Raw genomic sequence first — 22,194 nt, 5'->3', positions numbered from 1 at the left:
TGAGTGGGCATCCAACCCCCCGCCAGGGCCAAACCACCACAATGATTCCATCACTGGGCATTAGCCGCAACAGTATTGCTCAAAAGTTTCCAGCCTTTGCAACTGAAATGCCATTGGAAGCATGGAAGAGTGGCAACCTATCTCAATAATCTCAGCAAATCTAACAGGAGAGGTGAATTTGGACTCTTTTAAATGCTCCCTAAAATATTTATAGTGAAAATGTGAAGTGTGATACCTTTTCAGTTCTTCTGAGTGCAAGATCAAGGAAAAGAAGTATAAATATTTAGCAGTTTTTCCCCCATCTGGATGTTAATATTAAAGGCTACAAAAAAAGTATTACAAAAATTAACACTGCTGTCAAATTGGAACATATTTAATAATTGAGTAAAAAGAGAATTTATATGAGTATTTAAAACAATTCATTTCCTTAAGAAATAAAGAGTGATGGGAGTGACACCTGGCTCAGGTATCTCCACTGAGCACTCTCAGAAGCCAGGGTCTACAAAGCTAGACAGAAGTGCAGAAGGACTAAATGCTCTTGCAGGTACTTGTCTAGATTTCCTCACTGAGATTAGTGGGTTTGCCCTCACAATGGCCAGGAGCTAGATATTTACATTTCCTTTGCACTTGCTGAGAGTTGAGGTAAAGAGGAACATGGTTCTGGACCCAAATCAAGAGGTTAAATGATTTTTCCAAGGTCACACAGTAAAGGGGTGAGAAAGTGCAGACCTGGATAAATGTAGACTCTTTAAAGAGTTAGAAGCATAGAATCACAGAATGGTTTGAGTTTAAAGGGACCTTTAAAGTCATCTAGTCCAACTCTGTACTGAGCAGGGGCATCAGATTACTACAGCAGGTTGCTCAGAGCCACAGAATGTGACCTGGAATGCGACATCTACCACCTCTCTGGGCAACCTGCACTAGTGTCTCAACCCATTCAGTGTAAAACATTTCTCCCTTATCTCTAGTCTGAATGTCCTGCTTTTAGTTTAAAACCATCACCTCTTGTCCTGTCACAGCAAACCTTGCTAAAAAGTCTGTCCCCATCTTACCAGCCCCTTAAAGTACAATATGAAGGACAGGGAAAGGAGAAGTGCAGAGCCAATGTCAGGGTAACAACAACAACAAAAAAGCCTGGCTGAGGCACTTAGTGCCATGGTCTAGATGACTGGCTAGGGCTGGGTGCTAGGTTGGACTGGATGATCTTGGAGGTCTCTTCCAACCTGGTTGATTCTATGACTATGTGCTGGCTGTTAAGTGCCAAACCCAAGCCAAATCAGGAGGAAACAGGACAGGGAGAAGAAAAAAGCAGGAAGAGAGAATTTTAACCTGAGACCAGAAAACAGGAAGGATTTAAACCTGAAGATAGTATGTTACAGAAATATTTTGCCTTATTTTGGTGTAAAAGTGACACACTAAAAGTGACTTTCTTCCAGGGCAGGATAAAAGGCAACTTAAGTCCTTTTGTACCCATGTGTGGGCAAATACAGAGGGTTCCTCAGTGGGACTGCTTACAGCATCTGTTAAACCTGGTAAAAATTCTTGCACAATGAAGTGCTGTTTACTATCACCTTCCAGCCCATGCATTCCTTCTCCTCTCACAATTGCCACGTTTTACCAGCTTTAATCTGGATAACTGGGTTTGTTTGGAAGCTGCAGAAATCCCCCCCTTTTCCCTCCCCAAAGGCAGAGTTGTTCCACACAGATGGTCACAAGAAACCTGTTTTTGTTGCTCTGCTGACAGTTGCTGCACTGGGAAGACAACTCAGAAAAAGCCCTCACATTAAGGGTAACAACTGTCCAGCAGATGAAAATACTGCTAACACAAAGGAAAATTCCCTGTCTGATGTATCTTTCCCATTTACACAGGTAATCCCTTTGGACCACAATGGCAAAGAGCCCATCTCCTGCAGGTGAGGCTTGCCTGCAAAATGTCACAGCACCACTGAAAATAGGCATACAATGACAACATCACCAGTTAGGTGCACTGGCCAGAAATTCTACAGCACATCAGTGTAACTGCCATGTCTGGCATGCAGGGCCCTTATTATTATGAATATACTTCAAGGAAAACCAAATGAAAACTCTGACTGGGATAGGGTGTATGCATAGTGAACACTCTTTTCAGTGGTGCCCAGTTACAGGACAAGGGGCTGCAGACACTAACTGGAACACAGGAGGTTCCATCTGAGCAAGAGGGAGAAAGCTCTTTGCTGCGAGGGTGCTGGAGCCCTGAAGCAGGCTGCAGAGAAATTGTGCAGTCTCCTCCTCTGGAGAGATTCCAAACTCATCTGGACAGTGTGATCATGGACAACTGACTGCTTTAGCAGTGGGGTTGGTCCAGATGATCTCCAGAGGTCCCTTTCCAATCCCTAACAGTCTATGATTTCATGTGATTCTGTGACACCTACTGTGGTAAGACCATACTTGCACCATGCAATAAAACACCATTTGAACATGTAGACCAAAAGTTCAGAAACCAAAATCAGATGTATCATTCTGTAAGTCAAAGATTAAAATACATTTTTTGTGAAGACTTTACTAAAAATGCCTATCCAATACCCTCACTAGCAGGGATCCACACCAGCAAAGAAGGGATGAGATTCCAGCCCAGAATGAAGAGTACACAGGGAGCACTAGAGTAAAGCAAACGTTCTCAGAAGGTCCAAGAGATGAACTTTGACCTAAGATTCTTTAGGAATGGGCAGATGAAATCTCAGAGCTCTTATCAGTTGTCTGTGAGAGTTCATGCAGGACAAGTAAGGTACTAAATGTTTGGAAAAGGTCAAACAGAATCTGGTTTTAAAAATGGGAAGAAAAAAAGATAGGAAGCCACAGGAACTATAGAGAATTTGCTTGCACTTTAGAGTCTCAGAAAGCCTCTGGTACTGATAACCAAACAATTTGTGAGCACACAATAGAAATAAAAGAGATGAAAACCAGGAAACGTGGATGGATTGACCCAGTCTAGTCAAAACAATGTTCTTTCCCCTCTAGAGAGGGGATATCTTCCTGCTTCACCTTGGAGGGAGCTGCATAAAGGCAGATCAGGTGTTCATTGTGATTACCAATAAAAGGTGTTACTCTGAGAAGGTGGAGTAGCTGTCAATAATTTGTTGTTTCTGGAAGCACTTAACCTAAGAGGAGGTTGGACTGAGGTGGAGGTCAATCTCTTCTCCCAAGTAACAAAAGATAAGACAAGAGAAAATGGCCTCAAGTAGCACGAGGGGACATGAGGAAAAATACCTTCCCTGAAAGAGTTGTCAAGCTCTGGAACAGGGTGCTCAGGGAAGCAGTGAAGTCACCACCTCTGGAGGTAGCACCTGTAAGAAGGAGGATACAGGAGAAGTGACCTTAAACTGACCAATAAGGGTTTCCATCCCATAGATGTCATCTTCAGGATAAAGCTGAGGGATCACCAGGGTCAAGCCTCTTCTTTAATGGCTGATGTCCAAGGAGGACTCTGTCCATGCTGCCTTTGATCCTGATCCGTGTGTTTCTGAATCCACTTCCAGAATCCAGCTCCTGCATCTGGCTCCCATCTGCTGCTGAGTCCAGTCTGGGACCTTCCCAGTGTCTGCCCCTAGCACCAATGGTGATGGTGATGCCATTGCCATTAGGAGGTGGGCTGCCTATTGCTATCTATTTCATTTTATTGTTCTTCCATTCAAACTGGTTTAATTTTCTTTCCTGACCCTTTATCTCTCCCTTATTCCCTTTCTTCCCTTTGGGGAGAGAAAGGGATTCACAGGGAATGTCTGTCACTCACCAGCCCAGTCCTAACCCTTCACTTCTTGAAAACTCCTCAAATACATAAGATGCTGTTGCACAGAGTTAGGTAATCATCTATTCATTGACATTCTCAAGCATGAAGAGATGAAAGGAATAAGCTCATGCTGCAGAGACACTGAGCTGTTAAATCTGCTTGGAAAGGCGGGGTAGAGGTCTCCATCACTGGAAACATTTAAGGACTGGTTATACAAGTGTCTGTCAGGACTGCTATAAGTAGAGCTGATCCTGTTTTGGAGTGGGAGGATGAACTAGGTGGCAGTGCTCCTCAATTCTGCAGCATAAAATAATGTAACCCTCTTAAAAATGAAGAAGTTATTGGAGTAGCAAAGAGAGTTCCTTGTAGCTCCAGCTGAACGCTCATGGTGCATTTGTCCATCCCATTGCTTTAAAATGAGATGAGGAAACATGCCCAGTTCAGGAAGCCAAGGAAACACAATTTACTGCTGCTAAAAGAGCACCAGATTCCCAGGAAAAAAAGCCAACAGGGAAACAAAAATGAGGGGAAAGCAGCAGAGACCAAGAGACTGAGAGGGGAAAGGAATGCCCTGAAAGTGATGTAAGCTCTTTGGGCTAGCAATCCTGTCGTTAGCCTTACGGGCCAATGCTGGTATGCAGGAGGCAGAGAAACAAAGTGCTGCTGAGTTCCCTCTCACAGCCTAAAGCCAAAAGCCACCCAACCCAACCAAGCAACCACAAAAACCCAACCAAAATCCCCAGAAAAGTCAATTCTGTAAGAGAGGATCCCAAAGGCAGACTGTCACTCAGCTGCCTGTCCCCCTTTTCTTCAGGGCCTTAGGAGAGCTCTAAGGAGCAGCCACAGAAGACACTGCATATCCCTGGTAGGCTGAACTGCAGCTTTCTATTTTATGCTTTTCTGAGCTGATATCCAGAGGTTAACCCCTCGTTTGCAGCTTCCCAAGTTAATGCTCAATCTTAGATAATCTTAAAGACCAAGGATTTATTCCAACAGCACAACACTGCAAACAAGGCTAATGGAAACCTGCACCCCAGGGTCATCTGGGGGAGTCCAGGGACTAACTGACATCAATGCTTGAATGAATCACATAGACTCATGGAATTGCAGAGGTTGAAGGGGACTTCCAGAAATCATCTAGTCCATGCCCCCCGCTTATGTGGGTAACTGTAGATCGAGTTGCAATATCCAGGTGAGTTTTGAAAGTCTCCAGTGAAGGAGAGTCCACAGCCTCTCTGGCCATCCTGCTCCAGTGCTCTGGCACCCTCAAAGTAAAGAAGTTTCTCCTTAAGTTCAAGTGAAACCTCCTGTGTTCTAGTTTGCACTCCTTGCCCTTTGTCCTTTCATTGGCCACCACTGAAAAAAGCCAAGCCCCATCCTCATGGCCTCCACCCTTTAAATATTTATTTGCATTTATAAGATCCTCTCAGAGTCTTCTCTTTTCCAGCTTAAGCAGCCCCACATCTCTCACTCTCTTCTCATCCTCTCAGCTTCAGTTCTCTAATCATCCTCACAGACCTAGGTTGGACTTTGGTCTTTTCCATTCTGGGTGTTTCTGTGATTCTATGATCTCCACTGGACTCCCTTCAATAGTTCCCTGGCCCTCCTAAAGTGGAGAACATGTTTACACTGAGGGTGTTGAGACACCATGCCAGGTTGCCCAGAGAGGTGGTAGATGCCCCATTCCTGGAAACATTCCTGGCCAGGCTTTGGGGCTCTCAGCCACCTGCTGTAGTTGAAGATTTGTAGCACTCAGGAGACGCTGTAGGGAATGGGGCTGAGTTTGCTCTCTTTCTGGTTTTGTTTTCATGCAGCACATTTGTCCTGTATGAATTTCAGTCAGGTATTTTCATTTTTGTTTTTCCTCTTACTCTCTCTTTTGGTGTAATCTGACATCTCTGCAGTAGACTAGTAAATAGTTTTGTGTAACTCAACTAAAGCTCTCCACTTTCCCCTTTTTACTTTCCTGACAGTGGGGGAGAGGCGAAGAGGAGGAGAGGGAGAAAAGGCAGTGGGGAAGCCAGTGACAATCACCTGTCTCTCTTTTGTCTACCTACAACCCCTTTTTTGCAGCAGAGAGTGAGAAGCCATGGCTGTGCCACAAGGAAGACCAATCCCATAGAATCACAGAATCATAGAATCATATAATCAACCAGGTTGCAAGAGACCTTCAAGATCATCCAGCCCAACCTATCATCCAGTCCAGGTTGCTCAAGGCTCCATCCAACTTGGCCTTCAACACTGCCACGCTTGGAGCTTCCACAGCTTCTCCAGGTAAAACTATTCCAGTGCCTCACCACCCTCATGGCCAACATCTTCCTGATGCCTCATCTAAATCCAGATTCTTCAGTATGAAGCTACCACTCCTTAGTCTTCATTCTTCTCCAAGCCCTCCCAATTTAACACTCCCATATGCAGCAGAGAGACCTTCTGGCTTTATACACACCTCTGAGCATCTGAATTCCCTCATGGCCCTTCACTCATTACAGAGAACAGCCTTCACCCCTGCTCCAGCCTGGGAAGAGGAGGTGCTTTTCCCAACACAAAGTCTTTTAGGTTGCCTTTTCCAGCCTGCTACAAAGCCCAGCTCTCATCTACATCGATGGACTTGTAGATGTTTATGTGCATAGAAGTGTATATACACACTCATGACCACTGTTGCATAGGTGAGTCTTTACTAACCTTAGCAAGTTTGCTTGGGCTGGTAAGATCAATAGTTACAAGGAAATCTTGATGTTTGCTAAGTCTTTTTCAGGGTTTAAATGTTGATGTCATAAAATTTCCATTGCATATGTGTTCTTTTTGTTCTCACACAAAATAGGAAGTTGCCAAGGAACTAATAAACTATTTATGACTTGTGCCTGTACAGTAACAAAGAATGGCTTAATGGGGGCATGTAATACTTTGAAGGCACACAGGCTGTTGTTCCCAGAATTGGAGACTCTCTTACACAGGTTTAAGATGTATACTCTTCTCTCTCCTAAAAAAGATAATAAATAATCCCATTCTTGACATAATTGTCTGAGCAGGGAGACTCATACATGTCATAGGCTCCTGTCGCACAGTCCCATGTGCTTGCCTTACCTATAGGTAACTCAGGGTAGGCTGTATGTAGCTGTACCCAAACAGCAACTAAATGGCTAAAACTGAAGAAGGAGACTTCACAACCTCTCTGGGCAGCATAGTTCAATGCTTCTGCACCCTCATTTGAACTACAATAATAAACAAGGAGGGAACTGCTCTTTCTGAGGTTACAGGTAGGTACACCTGAACAGTCACCTCACCAAGTGCCATGGGGAGGTCACACCATTAAAATTAGCAAGGTGTTCTCTGCTTTGCCATGACTGCTGGTGTCCCAACACAGCTGTGAAACATACACTGTTGAGAGTGCTGCAATGCTACTTGTGCTCCCTTCCAAATCATCTGCATCTGGGCAGCAGGGTTCATACTAGCACCACCTCCCTCCAACCGCTGTGTGTCAACTCACTGCTTGTCACAGGCAAACCTGATTTCTTCACTCTGAATCCACATAAGCACTAAAGCACATCCTCTTCCCTCCCACCCCCAAGTTCACATGAAAACATCTTATGCACTGTGTTGGAAATGAGACTCAGATATAAGGGAGGGAAAAAACACTCTGGCTGCTCCCAGATGATGCTGAGTCCAGTCTCCTGACCTATTCCTACTGAAGGCAAAAGGATGACATCTCTTTCTGCCAACAGAGGGTTCAGCTGATGTTTTACAAGAGGGCCAGGTCCCTGGGTAGTGATGTTTTTGAAACAAGATCAGCAGAAGCAACCAGCTGGATCCTCTTTTTAAAAATGGTGATACACCAAGTTAAGAAATTAATGAATGTGCTCAAGACAGCTGGGAAAAGGTAAGCGAAAATGGCTACGAAAGTCAACTCTTTTGCTAGTTTTAGGTCAGTGGTTTGAGCAGACCTTATGTGTGCAGGGTCCTTTGTAGGACTTCTGTTTTAGCATGGATTTCATTCTATGCAAGTTGCCCCTTCTGGCAAATGTAATACATATCTTGGGAAGAAAGACCTGTGTTTGTAAGCTTACTCTTACAGTATTTCATCAAACAGGGCAGCAATGCCTAAGGAGTTACTGCCATTAAAGACAAATCTGTACAAGATTTTGCTGCCTTGAACTACTTCCCTGTACTGTGGAATACCAGCCCAAGGTGACTGGCTTTCAGATACTAAAAAGTAAGGCTGGATAGACTCAGGGTGTGGGGATCCAAAGACAGAAATATGAAGAGTGAATCACTCCTCTTCTGATAGAGGAGATGGTTGCCTGTAATGAATAGTTACATGGAGGATGTGAGACAAGCTAAGTGAGACTGTTATGAAACTTAACTACAAGATACTTTGAGGAATGATCTATAAAGCTGCTAACTGGATTCAGTCAGTTGGTGAGTCACTATCATACAAGACTGGGTTGCTCTGAATGGCACATAAAATTCATCTGTCTAGAGACATCAAGTAGTTTGCTTTTGGTTAGAGAAGATGGAAATCAGCATGCATGTCCATGGAGTTTCAGGACTGAAAAATTACTAAGAAAAAATAATTAGCTGCAATTTTATACCACAGAATCACAGAATGGTGGTGGTTGGAAAGGACTTCTGGAGATCACCTAGTCTAAAGCAGCATCACTCACAGCAGGTTGCCCAGGACTGCAGTGTCCAGGCAGGTTTGGTATCTCTCCACAGAGAGAGTGATTTGCCATTGGAATGGGCTACCCAAGGAGGTGGTGGAGTCACCATCCCTGGAGGTGTTCAAGAAAAGACTGGATGAGGCATTTAGTGCCATGGTCTAGATGACTGGCTAGGGCTGGGTGCTAGGTTGGACTGGATGATCTTGGAGGTCTCTTCCAACCTGGCTGATTCTATGATAAGGAGGCTTCACAATGTCTCTGGGCAACCTGGTCCAGTGCTCAGGCACCCCACAGCAAAGAATTTTTCTCTCTTGTTCAGATGGAACCTCCAGAGTTCCACTTTGTGCCTACTGCTCCTTGTCCTGTCACTGGGCAACACTGGTCTGCGCAGAAGCAAGTCTAAGCAGGAGCCTTTCTGCAGCCCAGTCCTTGGCAGTAACTCCAACCACCAGTGTTACCCCTGCTAGAAGCAGCCACTGTCTGTGAAAACCTGCTGTGAACTTCAGAATGTGCCATCACTGAGATGAGAATGAGCTGGGAAATACATCACTGGACAGAATCAGTTCTGGTCTAGCTCAGTCCAAGACAAGTGCATACATTCTTAAACAGAACCATATATTGTTATGCTTAACAGAAGAGTGCTCACCTGGAGCTCAGAAGAAGTAAACAAACAGGTTATTTCCAATACTTTTGTGTTAACTGAAAATTGCCAATTATTTTTGTTGACAAAAATGTTTCCTTGCACTTTCAATGTTCCTTTGAGCTAAGCAAAAATAACTGTGACACTGATCCATTTTTCTGGCATCAAACTATTTTTAAACCCCACTCTTCTGTCTCTGCCTAGTCACCAGTCATTTCTTTGTGAAATTCCTCAAGGAAGGGAATTTGGAAAGGAAAGATAGGTGGGAAGCAGAAGTCCTACATACACATATATAAACATCTCTATATATATATATCTATATTAAATCCCTAGAAGGGAGGTTCCTAGATGCCAAACTCTGACAGCTGAAACAAAACAAGTACCATCTTACTATTAGCATGGATCTGTTGAAGTCTAGGATGTACCATGAAAAGCAGAATCAAAATCTAATGCTGACCATTCAGAACACTGAGAGATTGGTAGGCCTGCCAGAGTGTCATATCCACCCTTCCATCCATCCAATGGCATAAATCACTGTAAGGGAATTGAGGAAAACCAGACAAGCTGTAAGCAAGAGGGCATGTTCACTGACTCCACTTGGGAAGAAAATAAGTAACAGCACAAAATTTGAAGGTAGAAGGAGGTAACCTGATAAAGGAGATGTGGGACAGCATTCAGAGATCACTTGAAACACTCCCTGAAGCTGGTAACCAGCTTAAGACTCTCTTTGGGACCAAATCCAGGGAGTCCAGCTCCTCTATCCCACAGAGCAGCACAATATGCTATTGCAAGCCTTCCTTTGCTGTCAGAGGAGGAATGATGGACAGATTTCAAAAGCTGGAGCCCATCAGCCTTTGCTCCTTCTGTGAACCCCTCTCTTTCTGGTGTACTGAGAGAGCAGGCTGCTCCTTTACAGTGGGACAGCGCTGCAGACAGTACTCTTTTTGATGAGGAATTAAACCTCCTTCTTCAAAAGGCACAAAACTACTACAGGATCAATACTTTAAGACAACTAATAGAATCACAGAGTGAATCATAGAAGAATGGAAGGGTCGGAAGGGACTTCTAAAGGTAGTTAGTCCTACCAACCTGCAGTCAGAAGGGACATCTGCAACTACAGCAGGTTGTTCAGAGCTGGAAGAGGGCAGATTTAGGGTGGATATTAGGAAGGAATTCTTTACAGTGAGGGTGGTGAGACAGTGGAACAGGTTGACCCAGAAGTTGTGGATGCCCCCTCCCTGGAGGTGTTCGAGGCCAGGTTGGGTGAGGCCTTGAGCAACACAGTCTAGTGGATGGTGTCCCCACCCACAGCAGGGGGAGTTGGAACTAGATGATCTTTAAGATCTTTTCCAATGCAAACCATTCTGATTCTGGGGAGTGATTCTGGACTTACTAGAAATGGGCACATACTCCAAAGGGCTTTTGAAAGTTTAGGACCATCAGATCTGCTTGCAAGGAGCCTGAGGTCCAGATGCACAAGACAATCAAGTGCAAATGCCTACCTCCAGTTGACTTCAGAATCATGAAACCAGCAGGTCAATGACCTACGCTGATAGGAAATGTCTACTCAGTTTCTCAAACTTAATTGTTCCTTCACAGCATCACTGCTTCCAAGTTAGTACAAAATTCAGTTACCTAGAATGAAGCTGTGCAAAAGCAATCCATCGAACAGAAAACCCACTTAGCTCAGATGCTTGTTACTCATGCAGCAGCTCGGCGAATTCTGCAGCAACAGCAAAAAAGAGAAGTTTTGGGCAACTTTTTGATCAATTCAAATGACTTTTTGAGAAAATCTGGTGTTAAGAGTCAAGCAGGAATCACTGAAAGAAATACAGAAATACAGCTTTGGCTTATAAATAAATCAAATTTAAATCAACGAATAATATTACCGGATCATAAATAAGTAAATAAACAAACTCCCCTGCTGCTTAGGTTGCAGTTGAAGTTTGCTCTCAGAATTTTTTGGCTTTCCTTCTTTACACAAGCCCCAGGAGAGGTAGACCCACGTGAACTGGAACAAGCTTTACATGACTGCCCATGATCCGAAAACACCATGTTTTATTCAGGGTAATAAATGTTGGTGGTATTAATGTTTTGCCTGAAAGACACATTTACAATACCACAAGGATTTGGTGAAATCACAGCACTTTGCTCTAACTGTTGGACTTAAAGGTCTGTCTCAAAAAAAACCATTACTTTATATTCCTTGAGTTTCCCTCATAGCCAAGGAATCTCCCCCTTCATTGTTACCAGTTTGATCTGTGAATTTAATTGCTACTACGCTGATGCTCCACTCTAATTTTACAAGTGTGTGTAAAAAGTTATTGGTTGGAGGTTGCCATACAAGAATTCAGCAGAATGCTACAGGCAGTCAGAAGAAAACCAGCCAGATCCAGTGACTTTTCCTCTGTTTGACCACAGAGATTGCAGTTCAACCAAGATGCTCTGAAGGATCCTGTTGGCAGTGTTTTTCCACAGCACCTCCCACAGCAGATAAAGCAGTTCCCATGTCCCTTGCAGAAAACCAAACCACTCCTGCCTTGTACATAGTTACTTTTGTTTCTAAATTTCAGTATCTGCTGCCTGTACTCTTTTTTTTTCTCAGGGATGTGTCAATCTAAGCTGATAGCTGATGGCTGAACATGAGCCAGTGTTTGACCAGGTAGCCAAGAAGGTCAACAGCATCCTGGCCTGGATCAGCAATAGTGTGGCCAGCAGGAGGAGGGAAGTGACTGTCCTCTTATACTTGGCTCCAATGAAGCCACACCTTGAGTACTGTGTTCAGATTTGGGCCTCTCAGCACAAGAAGGACATCGAGGTGCTAGATCATGTCCACGGAAGAGCAACAAAGCTGCTGAAGGCTCTAGAGAACAGGGCTTTTGAGCAGCAGCTGATAGAACTGGAGTTGTTTAACCTAGGGAAAAGGAGGCTGAGAGGAGACCTTCTTGCTCCAGTTTCCTGAAAGGAAGGTGCAGCTAGGTGGGGTTCAGTCTTTCTCCCAAGTAACACATGACAGAAGAGGAGGAAATGGCCTGAAGTTGCACCAGGGGAAGTTTAGATTGGACATGAGGAGCACTTTTTCCCCAAAAAGGGTTTTCAAGCCCTGGAACAGGCTGCCCAGGGAAGTGGTGAGCTATCCATCGTTGGAGGGATTTAAAAACCATGTAGATATGGTGCTGAGGGACATGGTTTGGTGGTGACTTGGCAGTGCTGGGTTAATGGTTGGACTTGAGGATCTTAAAGGCCTTTTCCAACCAAAACAAATTTGTAAGTATGATCTAAACTAGTCTGGCTTGTTCTTTGTGAGGCCCAAAGCATGACTTCCTCTAAAGAAGGTTCCTGCTTCTCATAGGTCAGCTCTCACTCTTTACACCTGAGTTCCTATCTGCTGTCTGCCAGTTCAGATAGCAACTCAGCCACTTGCCTGTCTGTGCATCAGGAGGCTGCCATGGCAGACACTTATACAAGTGGTAACACTCTGACTTGTTGAATAAAATCTCACCCTAAGTTACTTCAAGTGCACTTCATTGGCTCAATTTTTTGCTCATTTGCTTAATGACAGGAGCATTTTAATTATGATGTGAGAGGAAAAAAAAGAGAAGTAGGGCAAGGCCAGAGCTGTCTGTAGCAAAATCACTCACTGAAGGCTCCTGGCTGGGAAATCTGTCACTTCCAAGGCTTCTGACACCATATGGTGTACATGATGAAGTAATAAAGATTATTAATTACACTGAGGCCCTGGTAGCCACATCCCTAACGGTCCACGGGTCTGCAATGCTCCAGCCTTGTATTTTTCCATCACTGACAGGACTGCAAGAAGTCCAGTCTGTTTCCTTGTCTTCTGATCACCTAAAGCCAGACTTCAGCCCCATCCTTCCTCTTCTCTACCACTTTTTCCCCTATGTGGCCTCTGCCCATTCTGACATTTGTACAGTTAAACTTGTGATGAAGACCTGCTCTTGAACCTCGTTAGATGTTATCACAATCTCATTTACCTCCACAGCTCCTATAAGAGAACCACCATCTCCCTCTCCCAATGGAGGAAGAGATCCTCATTTAACTGAGCTGCCATCCTAAAACTAACAAAAAACTTCTTCATATGCAAAAAACACCATAAAAAATGTGCAGAATGAATATGTGGCAGTGGATGGCATCATACCAAGTCTTTGTCTACGTGGAGTTGGGACACAGAGACTGAGCCTGGCATGTTCCCACAGGAACACAGGGAGAACATTCAACTCCCTGAGAATGAATAGCTCAACAAATGAGTTATTAACAATTTAGCTACACAAGTCTCAAGAGAAAAACATGGAAGCCTATTAAAAATGAATTGGAAATTCCTCTTTTATACAGAGAAGACACTAAGTGTCAATGTTGCAGGCCCTCCCTGGATTGGGAGAACATGTTTATGGGCCACTGGGAAGTTTCTATTTCAGGAAACCAGAGACAGTGCTACTGAAAGAAGAATCCACTCTGCCATCAAGGGAAAGTGTCAGACTTGGAGCAATGCTCCCTGAAGTAACCTAACAATATCAAGCAAGTTTTTCTGCATTTAAACTGATCTTCCTAGCATCAGAATCTGGCCTATAATAAGAGTGCTTTAAGCAGCAGCAGCAGCAGCACAGGATCCAGATGCGCATCTCTGACTCTGGAAGTAGTGCTTGCAGGTCAATCCACTTAGGGTTACTGCTGTGTGTCATGTTTGGGGGCTGCGAAAGTTGATGATGCCAAGTGCGTGGTGTACTGTCTGGTCCCTGGAACACCTCTTGGTATATGGACATCTGCAGTGGTACATGAAAACCCAGCCCACGCTTTCAGAGGCAGCTTTTCTGTCGAAACAGAATGAAAACACCTACAGCAGAGACACCACTTCGCTCCAGCTAATGCTTTCTTGGGGAATGCATCATTCACATACAAGCTCTCTTCTTAGCTTCACAACTTCTGCTTTTTCTTTCACCTTGAAATAGTTGTGTGTGAAAATGGTCTGATTAGAGGAACACCTAATAACATTATGGAATCGTGGACTGGCTTGGGTTGGAAGAGACCTTTTAAGGTCATCTAGTCTGACCCCCCTGAATTCAGCAGGAACATCTTCAAGGAGAACAGGTTGCTCACAGCCCCAAATGACCTGACCTGGAATGTGTTCAGGGATGGGACACACACCACCTCTCTGAATGTATCTGGTTGTGAGAGACCTCACAGATCACCTAATCCAACCCTCAACCCAGCACTAAAGAGTCAACCATGCCTCTAAGCGCCAAATCCACACATTATTTGAACACCCCTACAGGCAGCAACTCCACCACCACGGTTCCAACCAACACCATGCTGGGATTCTATGAAAGTCACAGCACTAGACCCAATGAGTTACAATCAAAGGGCAAAGAGATTTAAGTGCAACAGAATCACTCAAAAAAACCCAACAAAACCAGAAAAGGCAAGATGGAGCAAGTGGCAAGAGGTTAAGGTGGTGAGATGATCAGATTACAGGAAGCAGAAGAGAATCAGAGAAGCAACCAGAAAGAAGTGAAGCTCCTAGGCAGACTCCAGAGCAGACTTTGCTGCCAAATACAAGATAGGCCATTTATTTGGTTACCCAGTTCATACGGACTTGGAAACCTCGCACAAGCATTGCACAGTAAGAATGGCATTGGCAAAGCCTACAGTTTGGTCAGCTCGTGCTGCTGTAATGTGCAGAACAGCACTGACATCATGTGTGAGGTGACTCAATAAACAAAATTAATGGAAGATGGGTACCACTCAACAGCCCTGTAACCTTTTATGCCTTAACACCACTTTGAAATAGAAACTTAATCAAGTAATCTCCATAAGAGGGGCTAATTTGCTTAGCCCTATTTTACAGATGAGTTAACTGAGGCTTGGCAGAAGTGAAGTAAGCCAAAGCAGCACAGAGAGCTTAGGGGGATGAGTAGTGAATAGTAGGGCTGTTTGGGGCTACCAAGAGACATTGCTGTTCCTTTTGGCCAGTAATGATGCAAGACTCTCTCATTCCTACTGCAATGTAAAATCAATGGATCTGTCCATCTGTCTGCTATAATCACAGAATCATTTTGTTTCAAAGACATCTTTAAGGTCATCAAGTCCAACTGTTAACCCAGCACTGCCGAGTCACAACTAAACCATGTCCCTCAGCACCACAGCTACATGCTTTTTCAATCCAGGTATAGGGACTTCAGTGAGTAGCCTGCTCCTGAGTTTGACAGTCCTTTCAGGGATGAATTTTTTCCTAATGTCTAACCTAAACCTCTCCTGGTAGAAGTTGAGGCTATTTCCACATTCCCTCAAAGCATTAATAGTAAAGAAACACACATATACAATCTAACTGAGGCACCTAGTTTCTGCTGCATTAAACCACAGCAGATCACGGAATCACAGAATTTAGAGGTTGGAAGGGATCTCTAGAGATCGAGTCCAATCTCCCTGTCAAGGCAGGATCCCCTTAGCGTAGTTCACACAGCAACACATCCAGGTGGGCTTTGAAGGTCTCCAGAGAAGGAGAATCCACAACCATTCTGGGCAGCCTCATTGCTCTGTGACCCTCATTGCAAAGTTTTTCCACATGATGAGGTGAAACCTTCTCTGTTCCAGTTTGTAGCTGTTGCTCCTTGTCTTATTGCTGTTGACCAGTGAAAAGAGATTGGCCCCATCCACTTGACACCCACCCCTCAAGTATTTATATACATTGATCAGATCCTCTCTTAGTCTTCTCTTCTCCAGACTAAACAGCCCCAGGTTTCTCAGTCTCTTTTCATAGGGGAGATGCTCAAGTTCCTCAGTCACCCTCGTGGCTCTCCGCTGGACTCTTTCCAGCATGTCCCTGTCTCTCTTGAACTGGGGAGCCCAAAACTCAACACAGTATTCCAGGTGTGCTCTCACCAGGGCAGAGCAGAGGGGGAGAAGAACCTCCCTACACCTGCTGGCCACACTTTTCCTGATGTATCCCAGGATGCCATTGGTTCTCTTTGCCACAAGGGCACATTGCTGGCCCATGCACCAAGACTCCAAGGTCTTTCTCCATGGAGCTGCTTTCCAGCAGGGCAGCCTCAGGTGAGGCTGACTGTTCTGTAATTGCAGTCCTCTAGTTTCATCTGCCAAATTGACCTGGACAGAGGAAGAGGCCTCAGGACCTGCTTCAGCAGAAATCTAGGCAGTCTCAAAAACACATCAAAAGAATAATCCAGAGTGGAGACAGCAACACATCTGGTGCATTTTTTCCCTCTCATCAGACATCATTATGGGCCATGTCCTCCTTCAATGGAGGCACTAATAAGTGCTTTCCTTTCCCTGCTTGATTTTCCCACTGGAACAGGTGTTTGAAACAATGACAGCTGCTCTGCCAGTCTTCCACCCAAAGACCACTTCCTGGATTCATGAAGGCTCTTTAGTTTTACCCTGAAAGTTTATTTTGCCTTTGGCATTTATTTTTACTGAATATCATGTCACATCAGTTCAGTGAAGGGGAGAAGAGGGGATTCCTCTTAGCAGTGGCACTTTCTGGTATGCAAGAAGAGCTGTTGACAGAAAGCTACATCCAAAAGGAGAAGTGGGGTCTTCCTAACAGGCATCCACAACACTAAATTAATAGTGATGTAGAATGATTTATCCCTATCCAAACAGACATTTCCACAGCTGCAACTTTTTTCTAGAGGTACTAAAATTCCCTACAAGCCTTGAGGATATAAAAATGTCAACCCTTGTTATGTTAGTCCAAAAATGTGACAGGAGTGTCATACAAGAAATAGAACTAAAAAACCTGCAAGGAATAGAGTTTGTGAATGAGCATGGCACAGAGAAACACAACCTGAGTGCACCTCACAAGACTGGCTTGTCTGCTGACTGCACAACACAGACCACAGCAGCTGGGTGGTCAAGTGAGCATGTAACTACCTGCAGAATCACCACTGGAAAGCAGAAAAGAAAAAACAACATGGTCTTGATTTTTTTTCCTGTCCTTCCCCCTCCTTTAAAATTTACTGCAATTCATTATAGCAAGACCATTGCACCAGTGCAGGTTAGGGGTTGACCTGCTGAAAAGCAGCTCTGTGGAGAAGAACCTGGAAGCCCTTGTGAATAGCAAGTTCACCAGGAGCTAGCAATCTCCTCTGTAGATGTGACTGTTGATACTGGTACAAAGGAGTATCTGTTTCACAATGTGGTGGTTTGGGTGTTACCTGCCCTCCCCCCCCACACTTTAGAAATCACCCAGACTAGACTCAGCCAGCTCTGGAAACTGAATGAAGCTTATATTTACAGCTTAGCAGAATATACAAGCAGATATTTACAATATATGCACAGTTATACACAGAGATATACAAGGTAAAAGGCAATACAGAAACACAACAGCCCTCCCAGAAACCTGAGTCCCCAGGAGGGGCTCCCAACTGCCCTTCCACCTTCTTCCACCTCTCAACCTTACCCCAGATGTTACCTTGTGCCCCAGGGAAGAATGGAGGGTCAGCCAGGGGGCTTAGGAAGCAAGTGGATTAATCAGGTTAAGTTAGAGAGAGAAATGCAGCTCAAAGCCTGGACAGGAAGCAACTCTCTTATCTATGTTTGGATTCTTACTCTTATACATCTCAGCAAGCCTATGAGTGAAGTAGACCTCACCATTGTTTCCCTTTCACAGCCTGCAATCTAGTTCTTCTCAACAAAACATTCTAGCTAGCTTCAAACTAGCACACACAAATACCATGTATTTGATCATGGAATCATACTGGATGGATCCAAAATGGAGAGAAGTATTGCTGAAGAAATGCCAGTGGAATGTCACAACTGCTGATACACTTCATACATTCACACAGGCAAACACACATCAGCCTGTCACTGTTACTTTTTGAACGTGTTAAAACCCAAAGTAGGAGCTTAGGGGTGGTCTGAAGTCATGGCATACACTATTCAGTATGGAATTTCCTTCTGGCATCTTCAACATGAATGTGGTGGGTTAAGAACTTCCCCCCCACACACACTACTGAAATTTACCAGACCAGCTCAGATGGCTTGGAAGTAAGAGGAAGCTATATTTACAGCAAAGCTAAATTTACAAGCAGATAGACACAATATCTTTACAAGTATTTACAACTATATATAAAGTATTACAGAAATCCAAATTCCCTCCCAAAGAAACTGCCCAGAAGGGGCTCAAAGCATCTTTCTCTCCCTTTTCCTTCCCAGATAGACAAATAAAACAAGGGGCAAGCCCTAGGTTGTTTTCTCTTAGCCAAGGTTAGTGGAGCAATATTAGAGCAGAGTGAAGGAGAAGCAACAGGAAGCAGTGTCCCAGAACAAAGTGGGACAAACTCTTTACACTTTGGCTTTTTATCCCTTTTGGCAAACCAACGAATGATACAGACTGCATCATTATTTTCTTTTTACAACCAATCACCTAATTGCTCTCATTAAAATATTCCAATTAGCCTCAAACCAGCACAATGAAAAAGTCAGAACTGAAAAGCTTTATCATGGGTAGATGGAATGTAGCCAAACTGGGCCATTTTCTGCACTCTTGAAGCAAAGGTCACTGCAAAAGAGAATTGACTTCATCAGTGGCCAAAGTGAACATCGCTGGGACCAGCACAGCGATGTAAAAAGGAACAGACTGGATCAGCTACCCACATGGGAAAGAGCTTGCCTCAGAATTTGCTGGAAGTGCTCTGATCTGGAAAGAAACTGCTACACACAGACCTAGGAGACCAGACCATCACTCACGTGATAGACTGCTGAGAAGATCTTACCCACTGACCTCAGGTCAATGGGCTCAATAAAGCAGCAAAAGCAGTACCTGAGTCTAAAGCTTGCATTCAGCTACATGAGTTACTGTCTAAGAGGTTTAGGGAGACACTTTGCTAGTCCACCACGCTTTTGTTTTTCATTTTACAAAGAGACTGATCCAATTCAGAGGTTATTAGGTGGCAGAACAGTGCAGTTATTCTTCAGTCTTTCAGCCAAGTTTGGAATCTGCTCTCCTAATTTTTTTTAGTGCACAGCAGTTTGGTTCAATCCAGTCTTCAGGACATATATTCCCCACTGACACTCATGGGGAATGATTACTTATTTTCTTTGATCCTTCTCTGTCGCTGGAAGCAAACAACTGGTCCCAAGATGATCAGCTGAGAGCCATGGCTGCCCCTCAGAGTGCTGGGAGAAGGACTGCTTTGGGTGTTCTAAACGAAGAAACACACTAAAAAAGTTGAAGTTTGCCTGTCAGGACAATGTTTTCTCAAGGAGGTTGTGGCATTAAGGACACAGCAAGCAAAAACAGTTTGAGTGAACTGAAAACATTTCAAACTAGCCTGCTTTTCCCCTCAGCTTTGCCTGCAGCACACTGGTAGATTGCAAAGGTGCTGGCAGATGACTTAGAAAACAAACTCAAAACAGGGCTTAGAGCTTTCCTCAGTCTTTTGAGGCAGATTCTACCTAAGATAGGATGTGCCTTATGGCTTCAGAGTGGCAGTGCAACTAGGCAACTAATCACAGAATCACAGAATTTCTTAGGTTGGAAAAAACCTTCAAGCTCATCAAGTCCAATCATTAGTTTCACACTGACAAGTCCTTGACTAAATCAAATCCCTCAGCACAACATCTAATCACTATGAATTGCTATGGTTGGAAAGGACCACCAGGATCCTCCCAACAGGTCAGTAGCATCATTCTGAGACAGAGAGCTTAACATTAACTCAGAACTATCCCAGTGCCTCAAACAGCACCCCAGGCCTTTCTGTCCATGGCTTAAAGGCCTTAAAATCAATGCTCTCAGTTTGCATGTAATAAAATTACTTGGCTTTATGTTTTAAGGGCAACTCTAAGAACCTCAGAGTGGGCTTTGAAAGACAGAGAGGATTTTCTTCTTCAATCATCCTGCTTATCAAAGGTGTGGAACAAAGAACTTCTGTCTTGCTGCTTCATTTTCAGATTATGTTCTCAGCACCACCTGACCCTCACAACTTTTGGTACTTAGCAGTCTTGAATATCAGGTCACTTATTTCTGAAGGCTGAAACTTGCAACTCTGTACAGTAAACTGACAGTTTACTGTAAATGAGACATTTCTGCCAGGTGATTATAAAATGATCATTTCTCCTTTTAACTCATGACAGGTTTGGTGGTTTGTTTTTTTTTCACTCCCTTCAGGCTAAGTGTTAAAGTGATGCTCTGCTCCTACCACCTACTCTGAAGTGACACTGCAGGAAGTCCAGTTTGGCTTCCATCATTTATTAGTTTGTCAGAAAGACATTTTGCTAAATGCCAGGCTCCTCCTGGAGCCCCTCTAACATTTATTTTAGCTTTTCACATCTACTTCGCAGCATTCTTGCCACTTGAGGATCACAGAATCTCAGGATGAGTGGGGGTTGGAAGTGAACTCTGCAGATAATCTAGTCCAACTCCTCTGCTAAGGCAGGGTCAGCCCCAGCAGGCTGCCCAGGATCACAATGTCCAGGCACATTTGCAGTCTCTCTAGAGAAGAAGACTCCACAATCTGGACAGCCCGGTCCAGGGCTCTGGCACCCTCACAGAAACATTTTTCTTCATGTTCAGATGGAACCTCCTAGGTTCTAGTCTGGGCCCTTATCCTGTCACTGGGCACCAATGAAAAGAGTCTGGCCCCATTTCCTTGACATCTTCCATTTAGATATTGGTCAGCACTGATAAGATTCCCTCTCAGTCTGCTCTTCTCCAAGATAAACAACCCAAGTTTCTCAGCCTTTCTACCTCAGAGAGATGCTGCAGAACGCTCACCATCTTTGTGGCCCTCCAGCAGTTCCCTGTCTCTCTTAAACTTGGGAGCCTAGAATTGGACCCAGCAGTGCCTCACTAGGGCAGAGCAGAATAACCTTTCTCACCCTGCTGACCACACTCTCCTTAACACATCCCAGAATACCATTGGCTTCCTTTGCTGCATAGGCACATTGCTGTCTCATGGTGAATTTCTTGCTCACCAGCACTCCTAATTCCTTCTCTGTGGAGCTGCATTCCAGCAGGTCAGTCCCTAAACCTGTACTGGTGTCTGGTTTAACACAGTCCTTATCACAAAGAAGCCCCAGCCCTCCACCTCTGAAGTTAAGGAAAGTAACCCAAAAAGCCCTGGATTGAGATAAGGGTTTTGATGGAAATAATAAATGTATTAACTACTTTATCATTTTTGTAGAAGAGCACCACAAAAGCAGCAGCAGAAGCCAGCCATAAAATGACTCTCCATCCCCACTCCCCAACACCACAGCCAGCCCAACAGAAAAGCTTCAAACCAGGGAAACTGGAAGCAGCAATTGGCAACAGGAAGCCTCTCATGTTACAGTCTGAACTTCAAGCCCCACGATGCTTTCATTTTGAAGCTGCCTTGACAGCTGATGCAGGGAATTATTTCTCCCCTGCTTTTCTTAGGACACATCACCTCACGAACAGTGCTACTGTCTAAACTGGTAGTTGTGGTTTAAATTCCTGTTAGGGAAATACCTTTCTCTCTGGTACTTGTAACCACTAAACAACTTTGATACCACCAGCCTCTTCCCACCACTACCCTCTCTGGGACCATCAGCACACCGAGTGATAGAAAATCCTAGTGAGAACGGAGCAATGTAGAGATATGGACAGCTCTCTGTGGGGATGCTCCTATATATAGGTACTTTAGCTGAGGAATACTAATCCCATCTCAGTGTTTTTAGATATAAATCCTTTAGGAAAAAAAAAGAAACCTGGGGATGAAAACCCACAGAGGATTCATTCCGATTGCGAATGTCTTTATACTCCGTAGAAATCTGAAGTTATAAACTCGGTGCCTAGGTTGAAACTGTGACTTTAAAGGATTGCTACAAATTTTATCTCTGACACAGTGCTTGGTTTCCAAACTTGGGTAATGCCAGCGTGTGGTTCTTTCTTCAACAGATAATGAAAAGAGTGGAGTTTTTATCAGCAAAAGCAACATCACCCCACAGTGCTGGAGCTAGGCACATGCTGCTAACTCCAGACAGGGTATTGACAAGAAACTGCTGTGACAGATTTGTTTTCCCAAGCAAATATGACAACAAGGTGATGATATCAAGCACTGCCTAATGCAGGGAAGTAAGAAAAGCAAGAGACAGAAAAACAGAAGCAAGGACGAGTCCAAGTAATTGGGAAG

The 22,194-nt window shown here is 44.2% G+C and overlaps 1 protein-coding gene across 2 annotated transcripts in view; it reads right to left on the bottom strand.

Annotated features, from left to right (window-relative positions):
* The window catches only part of FARS2 (phenylalanyl-tRNA synthetase 2, mitochondrial), a 194,136-nt gene that overhangs the window by 7,345 nt on the left and 164,597 nt on the right, over positions 1 to 22,194 (bottom strand). The window lies entirely within an intron of this gene.

The sequence above is a fragment of the Pogoniulus pusillus genome, chromosome 21 (genome assembly GCF_015220805.1).
Source record: "Pogoniulus pusillus isolate bPogPus1 chromosome 21, bPogPus1.pri, whole genome shotgun sequence".
Taxonomy (NCBI): domain Eukaryota; kingdom Metazoa; phylum Chordata; class Aves; order Piciformes; family Lybiidae; genus Pogoniulus; species Pogoniulus pusillus.
The sequence above is the reverse complement of the archived record's forward strand: the minus strand, read 5'-3'. Positions and strand labels throughout refer to the sequence as shown.